Raw genomic sequence first — 23,234 nt, 5'->3', positions numbered from 1 at the left:
TTAAAAGATAAACAAAGGGGTAGGAGCACAATGATTATGCAAAAAGACTTTCAAGAGCACATAGAGGACATAGTGCAAGGAATGGCACAAGGATCCTGGTGTGAAGCCCCAGGCTCCCCATCTGCAGGGGGAATCACTTGGCAAGCAGTAAAGCAGATCTGCAGGCGTCTATCTTTCTCTTCCCCATCTCTCTCTGTCCTATCCAACAACAACAACTTCAATAACAATAATAATGAAACAAGGGCAACAAAAAGGGGAAAAAAATAGCCTCCAGGAGCAGTGGATTCCTGGTGCAGACACCGAGCCCCAGCAATAACCCTGGAGGAAAAAAAAAAAGATAATAAAAAGAAAAAATGGCTGCCAGAAGCAGTGGATTTGTAGTGCTGGCACCAGCTGCAGTGATAACTCTGGATGCAAAAAAAAAAAAAAGCTTTCATGCCTGAGGCTTCAATCCCTACACCACCACAAACTAGAGTTGATCAGTGCTCTGGTTTCCATTAAAGTGGTTATGCCAAAGATTTTAATACCTTGAGGCTTGTGAGTTTTCAGATATCATCATAAACTAGAGTACTGATCTGGTTAAAAAAAAAAAATCAAAGCTGGCAACATAATTATTATGTCCCTGTTCTGCCATGTGCATGGCCCAGGTTCAAGTTTGGTCTCCCGCAGCACTGAAGGAAGCTTTGATGATGTGTCCACACCACCACATCTCCTCTTTGACTTTCTAGTTGAAGTCAACAGTGAAGTCCAGGTGATGACAAAAACCTAGCAAAAAAAAAAAAAAAGACACTGGGAGGCTACAAAGCAGAGATTACAGTTTGGGGACTGTAATCTTTACACAGCTAAGAACTGAGCTGAAAATTAAGGCCAGCAAAAGGAGGATGGGAATTGATAAAAACTTGGACTGGAAGTTGAAACTCCAGACGGTTATGCTTTAGGAAATGAGCCAGAGCCCAGAAAAAAAGACCACCACCTCACTGCTCAGCTCTGATACATGGTAGTGTGATAGAACCTGGGACTTTAGTGCCTGGGGGATGAAAGGTGCTTGTTTGTTTTTGCACAGCTATCTCCCCAGCCCTGAAATAATATAGCCTTACCAAGACTCAACACCTGCCCTCTCCAGCAGGGGTAAGGAGCCCTTTTTCTGCCAAAGATCATTTAGATTATGATCAAATGGTTTACTGGGTTTTACCTGGCCTGAGTTTGGTGTTCCTCATCTCTGTCCTATGGGATCAATATAAATGCTATTATCATTTGCTTGCCTAAAAGAAAGTCAGCCATGTTAGAGAAAAAAAAAAAAGGGGGGGGGTTGTAGATAGCATAATGGTTATGCAGAGACTCTCATACCTGAGGCTCTGAAGTCCCAGATTCAATCCCCTGCACCACCATAATGCAAAGCTGAGCAGTATTCTGGTTTAAAAAAAAAAAAAAAAAAAGGAAGGACACTCAAACTCTAAAATTGTTCATCACAACATCTAGAAGACAATAAGTAACGACTAAATGAAAATCAAGGGGGGAGGAAGAAAAGGCAACAGAATCACAGGTGACATGTTATCATTGGCTAATGACTTTGATATATTTGAGAACAAAAAGAAGAGATTTGGAGCTGGAGAGATAGCATATAGTTATGCAAAAGGTTATGGCTGAGGTTTTGAGGCTACAGGTTTAACCCCCATTACCACTATAAGCCAAAGCTGATTAGTGCTCTGGTCTCTATATCTCTTTCATTTATATAAATATTAAGAGGGTGGGGTATAACATAATGATTATGCAGAGACTTTCATGCCTGAAGCACTCAAGTCCCAGGTTCAATCCCCCACACCGTAAGCCAGAGCTGAGCAGTGCTCTGGTAAAAAAAATAAAATAAAATAAAAAATAAATAAACATTAAGAAGAAAAATAGGGGGCTGGGTGGTAACACAGTGGATTAAGTGCACATGGTGCTAAGTGCAAGAACTAGTTTAAGAATCCTGGTTTGAGATACCAGTTCGAGCCCCAGGTTCCCCACCTGCAGGAGGGTCGCTTAAAAAGTGGTGAAACGAGAGTCCAGCGGTAGCGCAGGTGGCACAAAGTGCAAGGACTAGTGTAAGGATCCTGGTTCGAGCCCCCAGCTCCCCACCTGCAGGGGAGTAACTTCACAGGCGGTGAAACAGGTCTGCAGGTGTCTCTCTTTCTCTCGTCTTCCCCCCTTTCCAATTCTCTCTGTCCTATCCAACAACGATGACATCTATAACAACTACAATAATAAAAAAACAAGGGCAACAAAAGGTAATATAAATAAATATAAAATATTTAAAAAGCGGTGAAGCAGGTCTGCAGGTGTCTTTCCCCCTCCATGTCTTCCCCTGCTCCCTCGATTTCTCTGTCCTATCCAACAACAGCAGCAGCAATAACAAGGGCAACAAAATGGGGGGGGGGTGGTCTCCAGGAGCAGTGGATTCATAGTGCAAGCACTGAGCCTCAACTATAAACCTGGGAGGCAGAAAAAAAATAAGATGAAGAAATAACAAAGCCCCAAGCCCAGCCCAGAAGTAATGGAAGATTTATTTTACTTATTTCATGAGAGATAGTCGGACTGAAAGAGATGAGAGCTGCACTCTAGCATATGTGGTTTTGAGGATTAACTCAGGACTCAAGCCCAGAGCTTACTATGAAGAGAGTAACTTCAACAAACATTCCTATGAAAACTGAGTTGAAATAGCAGAATGAAACAGGATCACTACACTAAAGTCAAGTACAGATGAATCAAAGATATGAATGTTAGGCCAGAAACCATCAAATGCAGAGAGGGAAATATTGCCAGACACTTCACAATGCCTACTTTGGAAACAGCAAGGAAAATGAACTCACCAATGAGTTCTAGGAAGAAAGCATAATGGTTACTCAAAAAAAACTTTCATCATGCAGGGGTGGGTGGTGGGACAACTGGTCAAGCACATAATAAAATGTGAAAGGACCCCAGGGCTCAAGCCCCAGGGTCCCCACCTGTAGGAGAAAAGCTTTACCAGTGGTGAAGCAGTGTTGCAGGTTTCTCTCTTTTATTTCTAGCTGTCTCTACCCAATTAAGAAAAAAAAAAAAAAGGTGGGGGTAGGGGAGAGCGATTGAGTGCACATTACGATGTACAAGGAACCGGGTTCCATCCCCTGGTCCCCACCTGCAGAGGGAAAGCTTCGCAAGTGGTGAAGCAATGTTGCAGATGTCTCTCTCCCTCTGTATTTCTGGCTATCTCTATTCAACAAATAATTAAAACTTTTATGCCTGAGTGGGGGTCAAAGGTCACAAAGATTTTATTTATTTATTCTTGAAGATAGGAGAGAGAGAGAGAGAGAGAGACAAAGAACCAGACATCACTCTGGTGCACATGCTGCCGAGGATTGAACTCAGGACCTCATGCTTTATCCACCGCGCCAGCTCCCGGACTACAGGTCCCAGATTCTATCCCCAGCACCACAAGCCAAACCTGAGCAGCGATCTGTTCTCTCTTTCATTACATTCATATACATACATACATACGGCCTCCAGGGTAATTGCTGGGCCTTGGTACCTGTACCACGAACCCACTGCTTCTGAAGGCCATTTTTTCCCTTTTGTTGCCCTTGTTTTAGCATTGTGGTTATTACTGTTGTTGTTATTGATGTAATTGTTGTTGGATAGGACAGAAAAATGGAGAGAGGGGAAGAGAGAGGGAGAGAAAGATAGACACCTGCAGACCTGCTTCACTGCCTGTGAAGCGACTCCCCTGCAGGAGGGAAGAACTGGAGGCTCAAACCCGGATCCTGATGCCAGTCCTTGTGCTTTGCGCCACCTGTGCTTAACCCGCTGCGCTACCGCCAGACTCCCTAGTAAAATATTTTTTAAAAGGAAAAATGGGGGCTGGTCAGTAGCACAGTGGGTTAAGCGCACATGGTGCAGAGTACGGATCAGTGTAAGGATCCATTTGATAACCCAGCTCCCCACCTGCAGGTAGGTCACCTCACAAGCTATGAAACAGATCTGCAGGTTTGTCTTTCTCTCCCTGTCTTCCGCATCCTCTTAATTTCTTTCTTTCTTCCTTTTTTTTTTTTTAACCAGAGCACTGCTCAGCTCTGGCTTATGGTGGTGCAGGGGATTGAACCTGGGACTTTGGAGCCTTAGGCATGAGTCTCTTTACATAACCATTATGCTATCTCCCCCTGCCCATCCTCTTGATTTCTATCTGTCCTACCCAACAATAGCAATAACAACAAGGGCAACAAAAATAGCCTCTAGGAGCAGTGGATTCCTAGCCCCAGCAATAACCCTGGAGGCAAAAAAAAAAAAAAAAAAGGAAAAGATTTATGTTACTGACTTCATGAGAGATGTTAAGTTGATTGAGCGAGTTGTCACAGCAGCACTCTGGCATATGTGGTGTTGCGGATCACAACTCATGTTTTTCAGTCTAGAGCCTGGGGTTGGGCAGTGGCACACCTGGTAGAGTGCACAGGTTACCATGCGCAAGGACCTGGATTCAAATCCCTGGTCCCCACCTACAGTACTGCAGGTGTCCCTCTCCCTATTTCCCCATTCCCTCTTATCTAGTCTGTTTCTATCCAAAGAAAATAAAAATACATAAATAAACAAGGAAAAGCACAGCGGGTTAAGCGCAGGTGGCACAAAGCACATGGACCGGCATAAGGATCCCGGTTCGAGCGGTTCGAGCCCCTGGCTCTCCACCTGCAGAGGAGTTGCTTCACAGGCGGTGAAGCAAATCTGCAGGTGTGTCTTTCTCTCCCCCTCTCTGTCTCCCCCTCCTCTCTCCATTTCACTCTGTTCTATCCAACAACGACATTGATAATAACTACAACAATAAAATAAGGACAACAAAAGGGGTAAAATAATAAACAAGGAAAAGAATGTGGTCCCAAGTTCAATCACTAGCAGCACATATACCAGAGTGTTGTCTGGTTCTCTCTCCTATCTTTCTCATCAATAAATAAAATTTTTTTTAAAAAGGGAGGAGATGGGGCGATAGCGCAGCAGGTTAAGCGCCTGTGGTGCAAAGCAAAAGGACAGGCGTAAGGATCCCAGTTCCAGCCACCGGCTCCTCACCTGCAGGGGAGTCGCTTCACAGGCGGTGAAGCAGGTCTGCAGGTGTCTGTCTTTCTCTCCCCATCTTCCCCTCCTCTCTGTCCTATACAACAACAATAACAATAACCACAACAACGATTTAAAAAAAAAAAATTGTGGACCCGGAGGTGGCGCAGTGGCTGAGGCACTAGATTCTCAAGCATGAGGTCCTGAGTTCAATCCCCCAGCAGCACATGTACCAGACTGATGATGCCTGGTTCTTTCTCTCGTCCTGTCTTTCCAGTAAATAAACAAAATCTTTTTAAAAAAATATCTCCATTATCACACTTCTCTTTATCACTGTTAGAGGTTTTAGTCTGGACAATAATGGAAAAGAATTTCCAAATTACTGGGCTTAAGTAAATTTAGTAAGGTCAGTATCCAAAAAAAATATTTATTTGTACTAAAATCACTAGAAAGTGATTTCTAAATAAATTATGTATATATAGCATTATGAGACATCAAATATAGGGATAAATCTAATGTGATTATCAAAACCTTTACATAGGAAACAATACTGAAATTAAAGATCCAAGGAAGTGCTCGCTTCTGCAGCACATATACTAAAATTGGAGCAATACAAAGAACATTAGCATGGCCCCTACGCAAGGATGACATGCAAATTCATAAAGGGTTCTGTATTTTAACTTTTTATTAAAAAAAAAAGTGGAGACAGCATGCTAATAGATTAACTCAATATTGTCAGCTTCCCCCCCCCAACTGAGCTACAGATCCTAACTTCAGCAGTTTCTGTGCAACTTGCAAGATGATTCTTATGTGTACAGATCCTAAAATAGTCAAGACCATCTTTAAGTAAAAATTATAAAAAGAGGGAGTCGGGCAGTAGCACAGCAGGCTAAGCGCAGGTGGCGCAAAGCACAAGGATCCCAGTTCTAGCCCCCAGCTCCCCACCTGCAGGGGAGTCGCTTCACAAGTGGTGAAGCAGGTCTGCAGATGTCTGTCTTTTCCCGTGTCTTCCCCTCCTCTCTCCATTTCTCTGTCCTATCCAGTAACGAAGACAATAATAACTACAACAACAACAACAACAACAAAAGGGCAACAAAAGGGAATAAAGAAATATATTTTTTAAATTTCTTAATTATAAAAAGAAAAAAAGAGGGGCAGGTGGTGGCACACCTGACTGAGCGACATGTTACAGTACAAAAGGACTGGTTCAAGTCCTTTTGGTTCAAGGCCAGGTTCAAGTCCCTGGCCCCCACCTGCAGGGGGAAAGCTTTGTGAGTGATGAAGCAGGGCTGCAGGTGTCTCTCTCTATATATCTCCTTCCCTCTCGATTTCTGGCTGTTTCTATCCAATAAATAAAGATAATAAAAAGTTGAATATATATATATATATATATATATATATTTAAAAAAAGAGAGATGCACCATCAGTAAGGCAACTGGCTTTCATGCCTGAGGTCCCACATTCATTCTTGGTACCCCCATATACTAGAGCTGAGCAATGATCTGAATAAGGGGGGCAGGCAGAAGCAAAAGTTAACTAGACTACAGTAGCACAATCATGAGATACTTAATTGTTGCACACTGAATAGTAAGTATTTTGAAAATACTGAAAGCATTAACTTGTGCTAGACTAACGCAGAATCTTAGAAAACAGTTTCTCCTGCCACCTGTACCTGGTGTCAATGATGGGCAAGATTATAGTTTTGTACCCACCCTTTTATTTTTTAATTTTTTTTAAGAAAGGATTAATTAACAAAACCATAAGGTAGGAGGGGTACAACCCACACAATTCCCACCACCCAATCTCCATAACCCACCCCCTCCCCTGATAGCTTTCCCATTCTCTATCCCTCTGGGAGCATGGACCCAGGGTCATTGAGGGTTGCAGAAGGTAGAAGGTCTGGCTTCTGTAATTGCTTCCCCGTATTTTTTTAATTTTTATTTTAATGAGAGATACACAGATATAAAGAAACAGAGAGATGGAGTGAGAGACACACATACCAGAGTACTGCTCAGCTCTGGTTAGAGGTGGTGCTGGGGACTGAACCAGGGACCTCAGAGCCTCAGGCTTGAGTCTTTGGCATAACCCTTATGCAGTTCCCCGACCCCCCACCTTTTTGGATTCTGACCTATTTCATTTATGGAAAACTCTAGAAGCAAATTCAAGGCTTTAGCAAGAGCATTTCTAATGTTGTTGCTTCAATGAGTCAGAACTAAATGGGTCATGATTTCAGGTAATACATTAAGGGTTTCTTGTCTTAACATGTTTATGAGAAGAGTACAAGTTACTATCAGATGTTATTAGTAATTCAATTTATTAACTATTTTGGTAGAAAGTGCATTTTATTTATTATGGGAGGGAGAGAAGGGAGATGGAGACGCCACCTGAAGCCGTGCTCAGCTCTGGTTTAAAGTGGTGCCAGGGATTGAATTTGCGACTTTTGGGACCTCAGCATAAAAGTTCACGCTGTGGCACGTCCCCCCCCCCCCTTATTGCTCAACTCACGCCTAATTGTGTAGCCTGGGGCAGAGCCAAAGGTCAAATCCGCGTTGAGCTATCCACCAATCCCGGATTCAACTCTAATAAGAAAAAGTCTATTTGCTTATTTACCCTTTCGAGCTTTCGCTTCCGCATAATTAGGGAAAAAAGAAAGAATAAAAAAGAGCAGCCAGCACTACCCCCAGCAAACTGCAACAGTTACCCTCTGCAAGCCGAGAGACTCAGTCTCAACCCAGCACACAAAGAAAAACACTGCAGAGCGCTGCGCCTCCGTCTAACTTAGCACCAACTTTCCGAGTTCAAACCGGGAGTCCAACTTCGGCGCCGTGATTTGCTTAGGTGAGGCTCCGAGTACGAGGCTACTTAAAAAAAAAAAAAAACAGCATGCAACTTTTTTTTTCTTTTTGCAACTACAGAAGGGAGAAAGCATTGCTTAAAGGAGAATCACAGAAACGACCGGATGAAGAGTTTCGAAACCGCCGCCCCGCGGAGAGAACAAAGGCTGAGGCCCAATTAGCCGGCCGGGTCGGCGGCGGCGGGAAACGCGGCCCAGCTCCCATCGCCCGCCTCACACATGGCGGGCCCGCGCTCAAGGCCCCGCCTCCACAACCACAGCCCCGAACTCACAAGCACCTTCCTCCCTCCGACAAGCGAAACTCTCCGCTGTCTCCGGGAAGGAAGGAGGAAAGCCGGGCACCCGGCCGGCTGAAGAAGGCTTCCTGATTTTTCTCTGAGACGCTCCCGCACGAGTTTCCCCCAAAAGTTCGGCGGAAAACAAGCTCGGGGACCCCGCCCCTTTCCCGCCGGGCTGTGCGGCCGAGCATGCGCAGCAGTATCCGCCTGGCTCAACAATCGGGAAAGGGCGCGGACTGGACTGGGCTGGGGGGTGGGCTGGGGGCGTGATCTCTGGAGGCGGCCGAGCTTCTGTTTTTTTGGTTTCTTTGGAGATACGTTTATTTTACTTTATTTATTCATTTTTTTGTTGATTTTTTTTTTTTTTTGGCTTCCAGGGTTATTGCTGGGGCTCGGTGCCTGCGCTACGAATCCACTGCTCCTGGAGGCCATTTTTCCCATTTTTGTTGCCCTTGTTATTGTTGTCATAGCTGTTGTTGTTAGGTAGGACAGAGAGAAATGGAGAGAGGGGAAGAGAAAAATAGACACCTGCAGACCTGCTTCACCGTTTGTGAAGCGACCCCCCCCCCCCGCAGGTGGGGAGCCGGGGGCTCGAACCAGGATCTTTATCCCTTCCGTGTGCCTCGCGCCATGTGCGCTTTATTTATCTTTTTATTGGGCATTAGTGGTTTATAATCTACAGTAGTTTGTATATGTGTAATATTTCTCAGTTTTCCACATAACAATTCAACCACCTCTAGTTCCAGGACCTGAACTCTCCCACCCTAAGCCTTTACTTTGGTGCAATACACAAAACCCAGTCCAAGTTCTGCTTTGTATTTTTTCAACTTTTTAAAAAATATTTGTTTATTCCCTTTTGTTGCCATTATTGTTTTATTGTTGTAGTCATTATTGTTGTCATTGGATAGGACAGAGAAAAATGGAGGGAGGAGGGGACGACAGAGGGGGAGAGAAAGACAGACACCTGCAGACCTGCTTCACTGCTTGTGAAGAGACGCCCCCCCCCCCCCCCCGCAGGTGGAGAGGTGGGGGGGCTGGGGGCTCCAACCAGGATCCTTATGCCGGTCCTTGCGCTTTGTGTCACCTGTGCTTAACCCGCTGTGCTACCGCTGGACTCCCTTTTTTTTTTTTTTATTAGTGATTTAATAGTGATCGAAAAGACTGGAATAAGAGAGGTACAATTCCGTGCAATTCCCACCACCAGAGTTCTGTATCACATCCCCTCCACTGGCAGCTTCCCTATTCGGTATCACTCTGGGAGTATGGACCGAAGATTTCTTTTATTTTTTTATATTTATTCCCTTTTGTTGCCCTTTTTATTGTAGTTATTATTATTGTCATAGTTGTTGGATAGAACAGAGAGAAATGGAGAGAGGAGGGGAAGACAGGGGTAGAGAAAGATAGACCTGTAGACCTACTTCACGGCTTGTGAAGGGACTCCCCTGCAGGTGGGGAGCCTGGGGCTCAAATCCAGATCCATACACCCATCTTGTGCTTGCGCTTAAAACTGCTGCCCTACCACCGGACTTTTTTTTTTTTTTTTTTTTGCCTCCAGGATTATTGCTGGGGCTCAGTGCCTGAACTATGAATCTACTGCTCCTGGAGGCCTTTTTCCCCCCTTATGTTGCCCTCCTTGCTGTAGCCTTGCTGTGGTTGTTGTTGTTGGATAGAACAGAGAGAAATAGAGGAGGGGATAGAAGACAGAGGGGGAGAGAAAGAAAGACACCTGCGGACCTGCTTCACCACCCATGAAGCAACTCCTCTGCGAGTGGGGATCCCGGGGGCTGGAACCGGGATTCCCACCCTGTCCCTACACTTTGCGCCACAGTGCGCTCAACCGGCTGCGCTAGCACCCGACCCCGGGACCAAAGATTTCTACCAGGTGCAGAAGGGAGGAGGTCTCAGCCTGGGCTTCTTATTGAAACCAATTTACAGACCTGCCAATTTTGAACCCTTCTAGGCAGATTTGGGATTGAGTCTGCACTAGGCTAACCAGTTATATTTCCTGAGTTGGCTTTCTCGATTGGCAAAATCTGTGGACTCCAATTTTCACCCTAGAGTGGGAATAGTTACTGTGTTGGGCATTACGCCAGCTCCCCTGCATTGCTTGATGCCCGGCATTACTGTACTGTGCATAAATTACAGGTTTATAAAGATGAGAAAGACAATGCTGGGGGAGGGGGAGGCAGACACCTTACCATGTGCAAGGACCCAGGTTCAAGCTCCAAGTCCCCACTTGCAGAGAGCAGTGCTGCAGGTGTCTCTGTTTTCCTTCTTCCCTCCCAATTTCTCTGTGTCTATCCAATAAGTAAATGAAAATATATAAAGAAGAAATGCAGGGAGCCGGGAGGTAGCGCTACGGGTTAATTGCACATGGCGCAAAGCGCAAGGAAAGGCATAAGGATCCCGGTTCAAGCCCCCTGCTCCCCACGTGCAGGGAGTCGCTTCACAGGTGGTGAAGCAGGTCTTCAGTTGTCTGCCTTTCTCTCCTCTCTCTCTCTCTGTCTTCCCCTCCTCTCTCCATTTCTCTCTGTCCTATCCAACAATGATGACAACAATAATAACTACAACAATAAAACAACAAGGGCAACAAAAGATAATAAATAAATAAATATTAAAAAAAAGAAGAAGAAATGCTTTAGTGGCCCCGGAGGTGGTGCAGTGGATAAAGCATTGTACTCTCAAGCATGAGGTCCTGAGTTCAATCCCCAGAAGCACATGTACAGATGTGATGTCTGTTTTTTTCTCTTTCTCATTAATAAATAAAATCTTTAACATTTTTTTAAAATCTTTATTTGTTGGATAGAGACAGTCAGAAATTGAGAGGGAATGGGGTGATAAAGAGGTAGAGAGACACCTGCAGCACTACTTCACCGCTTGTGAAACTTTCCCCCTACAGGTGGGACCAGGGTCTCGAACCTGGGTCCTTGTGCACTGTAACATGTGCACTCAACCAGGTGCACCACCACTTGGCCCCATAAATAAAATCTTAAAAAAGAAGAAGAAGGAGAAGAAGAAGAGAGTCATGCGGGTTAAGCATATGTGACACAAAGCCCAAGGACCGGCATAAGGATCCCGGTTCGAGCCGCGTCTCCCCGCCTGCAGGGAAGTCCCTTCACAGGTGGTAAAGCAGGTCTGTCAGTGTCTTTCTCTCTTCATTTCGTTCTATCCAACAATGACAACAACAACAGTAATAACTACAACAATAAAACAAGGGCAACAAAAGGGAATAAATAAATATTAGTGCACAAGGATCCAGGTTCAAGCCCCCCATCTCCACCTACAAGGGGAAAGCTTCACAAGTGGTGAAGCAGGGCTGCAGGTGTGTCTCCCTGTCTCTCTCCCTCTCCCCCCTTCACTCTCAATTTCTCTCTGTCACTATCCAGTAAATCAATAAAATAAAAAAAAAATAAATAAATATTAAAAAATAAAAGAATCTGCTGCTCGAGAAGGAGAAGGAGAAGAAGAAGAAGGCAGAGGAGTTGGGCGGTTGCACAGCAGGTTAAGCGCACATGGCGCAAAGCGCAAAGACCAGGGTAAGGATCCCTGTTTGAGCCCCCGGCTCCCCACCTGCAGGGGAGTCGCTTCACAGGCAGTGATGCAGGTCTGCAGGTGTCTTTCTCTCCTCCTCTCTGTCTTCCCCTCCTCTCTCCATTTCTCTCTGTCCTATCCAACAACAAGGACAACAATAATAACTACAACAATAAAACAAGGGCAACAAAAGGGAATAAATAAATATTTTTTTTTAATTATAAAAAAGGAAGAAGAAGAAATACTTTAAAAAGAAATGCCTCTGGTCTGGGAGGTGACGAAGTGATAAAGCTTTGGACTCTCAAGCATGAGGTCCCTAGTTCAATCCCCAGCAGCACATGTGCCGGAGTGATTGATGTCTGGTTCTTTCTCTCTCCCATCTTTCTCATAAATAAATAAAATCTTTTAAAAAATGCCTGAAGCAGAGTAAATTCTCAGTTGAAGGAAGGAATTATTCTCAGAGATGGAAAGCGGACTCAGGCTTCTTCCCTCAGACAATGTTATAACTTTAGATGTCAACATTCCAATTTTTTTTAGTGTTTTTATTAATGATTTAACATTGGTTTAGAAAATGATCAGATTCCAGAATTCTTTCTCTTTTTTTAAGTACTTACTTTTTTTTTGGGGGGGGGGAGGGACTGGACAGTGGCTCTATTTTCTGATAGACAACCACATCATTGACTAAGTATTGATTAAGTATTCCTAATTAATTCTCCAGCTCCAGCACCATCCTGGTGGTTGGATCTCCCTGGCCTGTCCACTCCATGTTCCACTTGACTAAACCCTAATAAATGTATTTCCAGGTCAGCAAAATAGCTCATTTGGATAATGTGCTGCTTTGCCTTGTGTGCAGCCCAGGTTTGAACCCAGCCCTTACCTCACTGAAGGAAGCTTTGGTGCTGTGGTCTTTTTTCACTCTCAGTCTCTTTGTCTTTATTGCTACCTAAAAATAGATAAATAAATAAATAAATGAAATTTACTTTCCCCTTAAAAAGGAAAATTTAAGAGAATCATGGAGGTTGTGCTGTTGATTATTGCACCAGACTTGCAAGTAGGAGGTCCAGAGGTTAGTCTCCAGCATCAAATATACCAAAGTGATGCTCTGGTTCTCTGCTTCTCTCTCATAAGTAAATCCAAAAACAATAACAACACCCCTTCAATGCTTTGCTTTGTCCTGTGGACTACCCAGGCTCCAGCTGGTCCCTACCAGAGTGAAGGAACCTTTGGTGGTATTGTTTCTTTTTTTTTTTCTCATATATATTTTTTAATTTTCCCTTTTTTTTGCCCTTGCTGCTTTTTATTGTTGTTGTTGATGTCGTCATTATGTTATATGTGAGAGGGAGAGAGAGTTTTGTTTTACCAGAGCACTGCTTAAATCTGCCTTATGGCGGTTGGGGGATTGAATCTGGAACATTGGTGCCTCAGGCATGAAAGTTTTTTTTTTAAAAACCAGAGCATTGCTCTGCTCTGGTTTATGTTGTTTCAGGGAATTGAACCCGGGACTTCGGGAGTCTCAGAAATGACAGTGTTTGCATAAGCATTATGCTATCTATCCCTGCAGGAAAGTCTTTTTGCATAAGTATTATGCTGTCTCCACCCAGCCACACTCTTAATGTCTTTATCTATTTTCATTACTGAAGAATATTTCCATTGATAATAACAATGCCATACTTGATAGATTAGGGGAAATATACTAGCAAGGTGTTGATTATATCAAGTGACCATTACTGAAAGGAGGGCAAAACTTGGAATTTGAAGTGCTTGGATTATAGTTTAGGCCACAGAATGATAATTTAAAAAAATATATTTATTCCCTTTGTTGCTTTCAGAATGATAATTTTAAGAAATATTTATTTTAGTGGGGCCAGGTAGTGGCTCACCTGGTTGAGCACACATGCTACAGTGTGCAAGAACCTGGGTTCAAACCCCAGGTCTCCACCTGCAGGGGGAAAGGTTTGCGAGTGGTGAAACAGTATTCAAGTGTCTCTTTGTCTCTCTTTCCCTCCCCTCTCAATTTCTGTCTGTCTCTATCCACTAAATAAATAAATAAATAAATATAGAAATAAACTTTTTTATTAATTTTATTTCTGAGAGAGATGCAGAGAGAGAGAGAGAGAGAGAGAGAGAGAGAGAGAGAGAGAAACACCAGAGCACTGCTCAGCTCAGGCTTATGGTGGTGCGGGGGATTGAACCTGAGACTTAGGAGCCTCAGGCATGAGGGTCTGTTTGCATAACCATTATGCTGTCTCCCCTGCCCAGAAATAAATTTTTAAACTTTTTTTTATTTATTCCCTTTTGTTGCCCTTGTTGTTTTATTGTTGTAGCTATTTTTATTTATTTATTTTTTATTTTTTTTATTTTTTTTGTTGTAGCTATTGTTGTTATGAATGTCATCGTTGTTTGGATAGGACAGAGAAAAATGGAGAGAGGAGTGGAAGACAGAGGGGGAGAGAAAGATAGACACCTGCAGACCTGCTTCACAGCTTCTGCAGGTGGGGAGCCGGGGGCTCAAACCTGATTCCCTACGCCCGTCCTTGCACTTTGCGCCATGTGCGTTTAACCTGCTGCGCTACTGCCCAGCCCCGAAGATAAATTTTTTTAAAGAATTAAAAAATATTTATTAAAAATATTTATTTTAGCTTAATGAGAGAGATAAACTCACATAGAGGGGAGTTGGCAGTAGTGCAGCAGGTTTGCACGCGGCGTAAAGCGCAGGGACCAGCATAAGGATCCTGGTTTGAACTCCAGGGGAGTCACTTCACTGGCGTTGAAGCAGGTCTGCAGGTGTCTATCTTTCTCTCCCCCTTTCTGTCTTTCCCTCCTCTCTCCATTTCTCTCTGTCCTGTCTAACGACGACGACACCAAAAACAACAACAATAACTACAACAACAATGAAACACAACAAGGGCAACAAAAGGGAAAAATAAATAAATATAAAAATTTAGGGCAGGGGTAGATAGCATAATTGTTATGCAAACAGACTTTCATGCCTGAGGCTCCAAAGTCCCCAGTTCAGTCCCCTGTAACACCATAAACCAGAGCTGAGCAGTGCTCTGGTTTAAAAAATATTAAAAAATTAAAAAAAGAAAGTCACATAGGGGCCAGACGGTGGTGGATCTGGTTAAATGCACATGTTGCTTTGTACAAGGACCCAGATTCAAGCCTCCAATCCCCACCTCCAGCTTCATGAGTGGTGAAGTGGGGCTGCAGGTTTCTCTCTGTCTCTTTCCCTATCTCCATCTCCCCTCTCAATTTCTCTATATCTAATAAATGAATAAATAAAATATTTTTTAAATGAAAGTCACAGAAATAAATATCACAATACTGCTCAGCTCTGGTTTATGGTAGTGCTGGGGATTGAACCTGTGGCCACAGAGCCTCAAGTATAAAAGTTTTTTTTTTTTTTCCTCCAGGATTATCACTAGGGCTCAGTGCCTGCAGTATGAATACACTGCTCCTGGAGGCCATTTTTTCCATTTTAGTTGTTGCTGCTGTGGTTGTTGGATAGGGGAGAGAGACAGACACCTGTGGGCCTGCTTTACCACTGGTGAGGCTGCCCCCCTCCCTGCAGGTGGGGAGCTGGGGTCTCAAACCAGGATTCTTTCTTAGATCCTTGCACTTTGCTCTATGTGCTTAATCTGGTGTGCCACCGCCTGGCCCCTGGGCATAAAAGTCTTTTCACATAACATAGACATTATGCTGTCTCCCCAGGCCCAGAATGATATATATTTTTTGCAAGTCGTTTGTATTTACAATGTCAACTTTATAAAAAATCACTAAAGTTAACTGGACAACAAACTAGGCAGAAATTACTTTCCAAAAAAGAGGGGAAGCTCAAAATGCCACTTTCTCTTGAGAACTCACAGTTCAGTTTTACTCAGAGTATAGAAAGAAGAAAACTTTTGATCATACTATGAAAAATTCAACCATAAGTCTGGAATCTGTACTGAAACTACACATGCAAAGAAGACAATATTCTGCTAATACAGTTGATTTGCTGCTGCATTTGTCTGCTGTTTGTCTAATACTAACAATTATAAATAGAGCAGTGCAACTAGCATTTGGAACAATCTCTGGAGTACTGCAGTGCCAGGCACAGCATTTCACTTCTTTTCACACCACTGGTTCTCTTTGGGTAACTGGGCTTCTTCATCTTTTTTTTTTTATTATTATTTTTTATTTAAGAAAGGATTAATTAACAAAACCATAGGGTAGGAGGGGTACAACTCCACACAATTCCCACCGCCCAATCTCCATATCCCACCCCCTCCCCCGATAGCTTTCCCATTCTCTATCCCTCTGGGAGCATGGACCCAGGGTCATTGAGGGTTGCAGAAGGTAGAAGGTCTGGCTTCTGTAATTGCTTCCCCGCTGAACATGGGCGTTGACTGGTCGGTCCATACTCCCAGTCTGCCTCTCTCTTTCCCTAGTAGGATGGGTCTCTGGGGAAGCTGAGCTCCAGGACACATTGGTGGTGTCTTCAATCCAGGGAAGTCTGGCCGGCATCCTGATGACACCTGGAACCTGGTGACTGAAAAGAGAGTTAACATACAAAGCCAAACAAATTGTTGTGCAATCATGGACCCAAAGCTTGGAAAAGTGGAGAGGAAGTATTAGGGAGGTACTCACTGCAAACTCTAGTATACTTCTGCTTTCTTACTTTGGTGCCATACTCCAAACTCAGTCAATTTCTGCTTTGCATTTCTACTTCTTTTTTTTTTTTTTTTTTACATGCATAACATTCCCCAGATTCCCATTTAGCAATACAACCCCCACTATTTAATTCATCATTTTTCATGGACCTGTATTCTCCCCACCCACCCACCCACCCCAGAGTCTTTTACTTTGGTGTAATACTCCAATTCCATTTCAGGTTCGACTTGTGTTTTCTTTTCTAATCTTGTTTTTCAACTTCGGCCTGAGAGTGAGATCATCCCATATTCATCCTTCTGTTTCTGACTTATTTCACTCAACATGATTTTTTCAAGGTCCATCCAAGATCGGCTGAAAACGGTGAAGTCACCATTTTTTACAGCTGAGTAGTATTCCATTGTGTATATATACCACAACTTGCTCAGCCATTCATCTGTTGTTGGACACCTGGGTTGCTTCCAGGTTTTGGCTATTACAAATTGTGCTGCCAAGAACATATGTGTACACAGATCTTTTTGGATGGATGTGTTGGGTTCCTTAGGATATATCCCCAGGAGGGGAATTGCAGGGTCATAGGGTAGGTCCATTTCTAGCCTTCTGAGAGTTCTCCAGACTGTTCTCCACAGAGGTTGGACCAATTGACATTCCCACCAGCAGTGCAGGAGGGTTCCTTTGACCCCACATCCTCTCCAGCATTTGCTGCTGTTACCTTTTCTGATGTGTGACATTCTCACAGGAGTGAAGTGATATCTCATTGTTGTCTTGATTTGCATTTCTCTGACAATCAGAGACTTGGAGCATTTTTTCATGTGTTTCTCGGCCTTTTGGATCTCTTCTGTGGTGAATATTCTGTCCAATTCCTCCCCCCATTTTTGGATGGGGTTATTTGTTGTCTTGTTGTTGAGTCTGGTAAGCTCCTTATATATGTTGGTTATTAAACTCTTATCTGATGTATGGCATGTAAAGATCTTCTCCCATTCTGTGAGGGGTCTCTTGATTTGGGTAGTGGTTTCTTTTGCTGTGAAGAAGCTTTTTAATTTGATGTAGTCCCATAGGTTTATACTTGCCTTAGTCTTCCTTGTAATTGGATTCCTTTCATTGAAAATGTCTTTAAAATTTATGCGGAAAAAAGTTCTTCCAATATTTTCCTCTAAGTATCTGATAGTTTCTGGTCTAACATCCAAGTCCTTGATCCACTTGGAATTTACTTTTGTATTTGGTGAAATTCAGCTTCATTCTTCTGCATGTTTCAACCCATTGTTTCCAACACCATTTGTTGAAGAGACTCTGCTTCCCCCATATAATAGTCTGGGCCCCTTTGTCAAAGATTAGATGTCCATACGTGTGGGGCCTCATTTCTGGGCTCTCAATTCTATTCCACTGGTCAGTGTGTCTGTTCATGTTCCAGTACCAAGCAGTTTTGATGACAATGGCACTATAATACAGTTTGAGATCTGGGAGTGTGATGCCTCCGGTTCTGTTCTTTTTTCTCAAGATTGTTTTGGCAATTCTAGGTCTTTTCTGGTTCCAGATAAACATTTGTAGCATTTTTTCTATTCTCCTAAAAAATGTGCTTGGGATCTTGATGGGGATAGCATTAAATTTGTAGATGGCTCTGGGTAATATATTCATTTTGATGATGTTAATTCTTCCAACCCATGAGCGTGGAATATCTTTCCACTTCTTTGTGTCTTTTTCAATTTCTTTGAGTAGTGACTCATAATTTTCAGTATACAAGTCTTTCACTTCTTTGGTTAGGTTTATTCCTAGATATTTTATTGTTTTTGTTGCTATAGAAAAAGGAACTGATTTCTGGATTTCAATTTCTTCTAACTTAGTGTTTGCATAGAGGAATGCCACTGACTTTTGAATGTTAATTTTATAGCCTGACACATTACTGTATTGCCTGATGATTTCCAAAAGCTTCTTGCTAGATTCCTTAGGTTTTTCCATGTATACTATCATGTCATCTGCAAATAAGGACAGTTTGACTTCTTCTCTTCCAATCTGTATGCCTTTAATTCCTTGCTCCTGCCTGATTGCTATGGCAAGAACTTCCAACACTATGTTGAATAGTAATGGTGATAGTGGGCAGCCCTGTCTAGTACCTGATCTGAGGGGAAATGCTTCCAGTTTTTCACCATTGAGTATGATGTTGGCTGTAGGTTTGCTATATATAGACTCCACTATCTTCAGGAATTTTCCATCTATTCCTATTTTTTGTAGTGTTTTGATCATAAAGGGATGTTGTATTTTGTCAAAGGCTTTCTCTGCATCTATTGATATGACCATGTGGTTTTTGGTCTTGCTTTTGTTGATGTGGTGGATCACATTGATTGATTTACGTATATTAAACCAACCTTGCATGCCTGGGATAAACCCCACTTGGTCATGATGAACAATCTTTTTGATATACTGCTGTATCCGGTTGGCTAGAATTTTGTTCAATATTTTCGCATCTATGTTCATCAGAGATATTGGTCTGTAGTTTTCTTTTTTGGTTGTGTCCCTGTCTGCTTTTGGTATCAGGGTGATGTTGGCTTCATAGAAGCTTGCAGGGAGTATTCCAGTGTCTTCAATCTTCTGGAAGACTTTTAAAAGTAGAGGTATTAGTTCTTCTTTGAAAGTTTTGTAGAATTCATTTGTAAAACCATCTGGTCCAGGACTTTTATTTTTGGGAAGATTTTTGATAACTGTTTCAATTTCCTTAGCTGTGATGGGCCTGTTCATGTTGTCCACTTCCTCTTCACTTAGTTTTGGAAGTTGGTAGGTATCTAGGAAATCATTCATTTCTTCCAGGTTCTCTAACTTGGTGGCATATAGTTGTTCATAGAAGCCTCGCATGATATGTTGAATTTCTGCAGTGTCTGTTGTGATATCTCCTCTTTCATTTACTATCCGATTTATTTGGGTCTTCTTCCTTTTTTGTTTTGTGAGTCTGGCTAAAGGTTTGTCAATTTTGTTTACTCTTTCGAAGAACCAACATTTACTTTCATTGATCTTTTGTATGGTTTTCCTATTCTCAATGTTATTTATTTCTGCCCTAACTTTAGTAATTTCTGTCCTTCTGGTTGCTTTAGGGTTCCTTTGTTGTTCTTCTTCTAGGTCTTTAAGATGTGCAATCAGGCTGTTTATTTGTGCCTTTTCTTGTTTCCTAATGTGTGCTTGTATAGCTATGAACTTCCCTCTTAGGACTGCTTTAGCTGTGTCCCAAATATTTTGATAACTTGTGTCTTCATTTTCATTGAACTCTCGAAACATTTTGATTTCTTCCTTGATTTCCTCTTTGACCCAGAAGTTGTTACGAAGTGTACTGTTGAGCTTCCACATTTTGGCACTGTTACTAATCTTTTGTTGATTGTTAAGTGTTAGTTTAATTCCACTGTGGTCTGAGAAGATGCTTGGGATGATTTCAGTGCTCTTGAATAGGCTGATGCTGTCTTTGTGGCCTAACATATGGTCTATCCTTGAGAATGACCCATGTGGATTTGAGTAAAATGTGTATTCCAGTTTCTTGGGATTAATGACTCTGAAAATGTCCAATAGTTCTAGTTTATCTATCTCTTCATTTAGCTCCCTTATGTCTTTACTGATTTTCTTCCTGGATGATCTGTCAAGTAGAGAGAGTGGGGTGTTGAAGTCCCCTACTATGATTGTGTTACTGTTAATATATTGCTGTAGCTCTTTCAGTAGAAGTTTGATGTATTTAGATGGCTTCTCATTGGGTGCCTAGATATTAATAATTGTTAAGTCCTCTTGATTGACTAATCCTCTGAGCATTAAGTAGTGTCCATTCCTATCTTTTTTAATCTTATGTATTTTAAAGTCTATCATGTCAGATATGAGAATAGCTGTTCCTGCCCTTTTTTGTGGGCCATTGGCTTGAATGATAGTTTTCCATCCTTTCACTTTAAGTCTGTGTTTGTCTTGTTGAGTTAGGTGAGTTTCCTGTAGACAACATATTGTTGGGTTGTGTTTTCTGATCCATCTTCCTACTCTGTGTCTTTTAATAGGTGAATTCAGGCCATTGACATTTATTGATATCAAAGATTGAAGATATTTTAACGCCATTCTTGTAGAGTTTTAGAGTGTTTTGATATATGTCCTATTTGTGGTGGTCTGGTTGTTCATAGGAGACCTTTCAGAACTTCTTTCAGGGCAGGCTTGGTGATGGTTGCTTCCTTCAACTGTTGCTTGTCTGAGAAGGTTTTGATGCTTCCATCTAGTCTGAATGACAATCTAGCAAGATATAGTATTCTTGGCTGAAAGCCTTTCTCATTGAGCACTCGATAGATATCTTGCCATTCTCTTCTGGCCTGTAGTGTTTGTATGGAGAAGTCTGCTGCTAATCTTATGGGTTTTCCTTTGTAGGTGACTCTTTGTTTTTCTCTTGCAGCCTTGAGGATCCTTTTTTTATCCTTATTCCTTTCCATTCTAAGTATGATATATCTTGGTGTCTTTAGGTCTGGGTTAATTCTGTTTGGGACCCTCTGGGCTTCTTGAATCTTTATGTCTTTGGTGTTGTCTAGACTAGAGAAATTTTCAGCTATTATGGCCTGGAGAACGCTTTCTTCCTCCCCTTCTCTTTCTTCCTCTGGTAAGCCAATAATGCGTATATTGTTTCTTTTGAAGTCATCCCATAGGACTCTGTTGTTGTTTTCAGCATCTCTTAATCTCTTTTTGAGATCTCTTACTTCTTCTTTAGTTGTCTCTAATTCATCCTCAATCTTGCTAATTCTGTCTTCAGCCTCATTGATTCTATTCTCTCTGCCCACTACTGCTTTCTGGAGTTCATCTGTTTTGTTGCCCTGCTCTGATACTGTTTTAGCTTGTTCAGCTAGTTGCCTTCTTAGCTCAGCAATTTCAGCTTTCAGCTCTCTAATAACCATGAGATTATTAGAATTTTCTTCCATATTCTCATTTGTTGTTCCTGCATTTCTGATTACAATTTTTTCAAATTCTTTACTCACTCCTGTTATTATTTTCTTAGCTAATGTTTGGATGTTGAAGTCGTTGTTTTGTGCTTCGCCCTCTGGAGGACTTTTAGCTGGACTCTTGTCCTGGTTCGAGTCTCCATTATTTTTTCTTGTTGTTTTAACCATTTTATATAAGTTAACAGTTTTTTCAATCCCTGAGTTGGAGTTCAGTGGTGTAAAAGCCTTTTTTTTTTTTTTCCCCCTGTAGGCTTTGGTAGCCTGAGGGCTTTTAAACTATCAATAGGCTTCTTGGCTTAATCAATGACTCCTGACCAAGAGATAAAGCAGGGTGTGGCAGAGATAATCCAGTGGTTATGCAAAGAGACTTTCACAGCCCTTCAGCTATGCCACCGAGGTATAGGTCTTCTCCTGAGTTTCCCGGTTAGATCTCTGTGCCCTGGTGTCCCTCCCTGTTGCTGCTCCAGATTCTGAGGGTAGTAGCAATGGAGACTCAGAGTTGTACTTGGTGAGTCTCTGGGGAGTCCTTTACTCCCTTCAGCTGTCCCCTTGTTGGTGGAGCAGACTGGAGGTGGTGTCTCCACTGACAGACTGTTGAACTGTTAGCAGTCACTTAATCTCTCCTTAGGCCCCTCTCTCCTCTCTGTCACCAGCCACGCGTGTTTGTACTCACGGGTGATTTACTGGGTTTCTGTGGTCATTCTAGTCCTGTCTTGTTTCAGTCCGGGTGGTCTCCTTTGGTATTCCTAGTTGATCCGGGAAAGGAGAGGAGAGGAGAGGAGAGAAAGCGATCGGCTGCTCGTAGCTCCACCTCCGGAAGTCTGGGCTTCTTCATCTTCTTCAGTAAAATCATTTTTTATATTGAAGGACCTACACATCTCCTCAGGAGTTTTACCCTTGATCATATTGGCAACAGTCTTGCATATAACATCAAGCAAACCTTTGATGTCTAAATAGTTTTCAGCCAGAATAAGTACAGAAAGTTCTTTGGTCAACTTTCAGCAATTCTTGGTCCCAAACAGGGATATCAGCTGCTTTCTTCTCTTTATTCTCATCATCTGCAGGAAGAGGAAGGTCATCCTGTGGTGGGCACACCACTGAATAACCTGTTTTTAAATATTGCTGCCTTAACATTTGGTAGGTGAACTGGATCATCGTCTCCTTCATCATCCACTCCCAGATCTTCCAACATGGCCTTGATAGTCACAGATTATTTGGAGATTTCCAAGTCAACTTCAAATATCACTCCATCAGAACTCTGCAACTTAATTGAAGGCATTGTATTTGGTCTCCAGGAGCCTGCCAGCCAGAGGACAGTGAGAACGGAGCATTGTCAACAGGGACCAGAGGAAAAAGGCAAAGGAGAAGGCTACTCAGAATTTTGATACCTCTCCTTCCTAATCTAGACATTTGGATGTCCATCTCTTGAACTTCCAAATTAAATGAGCCAATAAATTGTCTTTTGTATTTTTTTATATGACAATGAGAAATAAAGACAGGGAGATAGAAAGGGGGAGAGAGAGATACCTGTAGCACTGCTTCACTGGTTCTGAAGCTTCCCCTTGCAGGAGGGGACCAGGGATCCTTGTGCATAGTAATGTGTATGTACAGTCAACCAGGTGTGCCACCACCTGGCCCCCAGATTATCTTGTGCAGTTTTCATCTACATTAACTTGGTTTTCTGTCACCAAGAGTCTTCCCTAATAAATGTACTGTGAACAACTAGTAAATCAGTTTGTATTACTAAAAAAGATAAAGCAACTGAACCCATTCAATGTGAAGGCTTTTTTCCCATAGTAAATGAATGGTTCTCATAAGTAAAAAAATGTCAATGAAAATAAATACTGGTGGGGGTAGATACTATAATGGTTGAGAGGGCCAGGGCTTGTTCGCAGGTAGATCTTCCTGGGTGGAAACCAGCTTGGGCGGGTG

The 23,234-nt window shown here is 42.5% G+C and overlaps 1 protein-coding gene, 1 non-coding gene and 1 pseudogene across 13 annotated transcripts in view; 1 reads left to right on the top strand and 2 right to left on the bottom strand.

Moving 5' to 3' along the window:
• Positions 1-8,366, bottom strand: part of ZMYM1 (zinc finger MYM-type containing 1) — a 67,251-nt gene extending 58,885 nt beyond the window's left edge. For 6 of the 12 annotated variants that reach the window (XR_009553791.1, XR_009553792.1, XR_009553788.1 and 3 more), the window contains exon 1: positions 8,179-8,365. The gene's annotated coding sequence lies outside the window, so the exon portion shown is untranslated. Of the gene's footprint in view, positions 1-527; positions 1,098-7,553; positions 7,713-7,753; positions 7,911-8,178 lie in introns of those variants that run through there. The other 6 variants (XM_016192570.2, XM_016192571.2, XM_060205855.1 and 3 more) reach the window with 5 other exon arrangements.
• LOC132532498 (U6 spliceosomal RNA) lies at positions 5,625-5,731 on the top strand. The gene has a single exon (XR_009544452.1). It is a non-coding gene; the product is annotated as a U6 spliceosomal RNA (small nuclear RNA).
• A 1,806-nt stretch (positions 8,367-10,172) lies between the features above and the next one.
• On the bottom strand, positions 10,173-22,581 carry LOC132542373 (S-phase kinase-associated protein 1-like; annotated as a pseudogene).
• Positions 22,582-23,234: the final 653 nt, after the last annotated feature.

Source organism: Erinaceus europaeus, chromosome 13, assembly GCF_950295315.1.
Source record: "Erinaceus europaeus chromosome 13, mEriEur2.1, whole genome shotgun sequence".
Taxonomy (NCBI): Eukaryota; Metazoa; Chordata; class Mammalia; order Eulipotyphla; family Erinaceidae; genus Erinaceus; species Erinaceus europaeus.
This window is presented reverse-complemented; position numbering and strand designations above follow the sequence as displayed.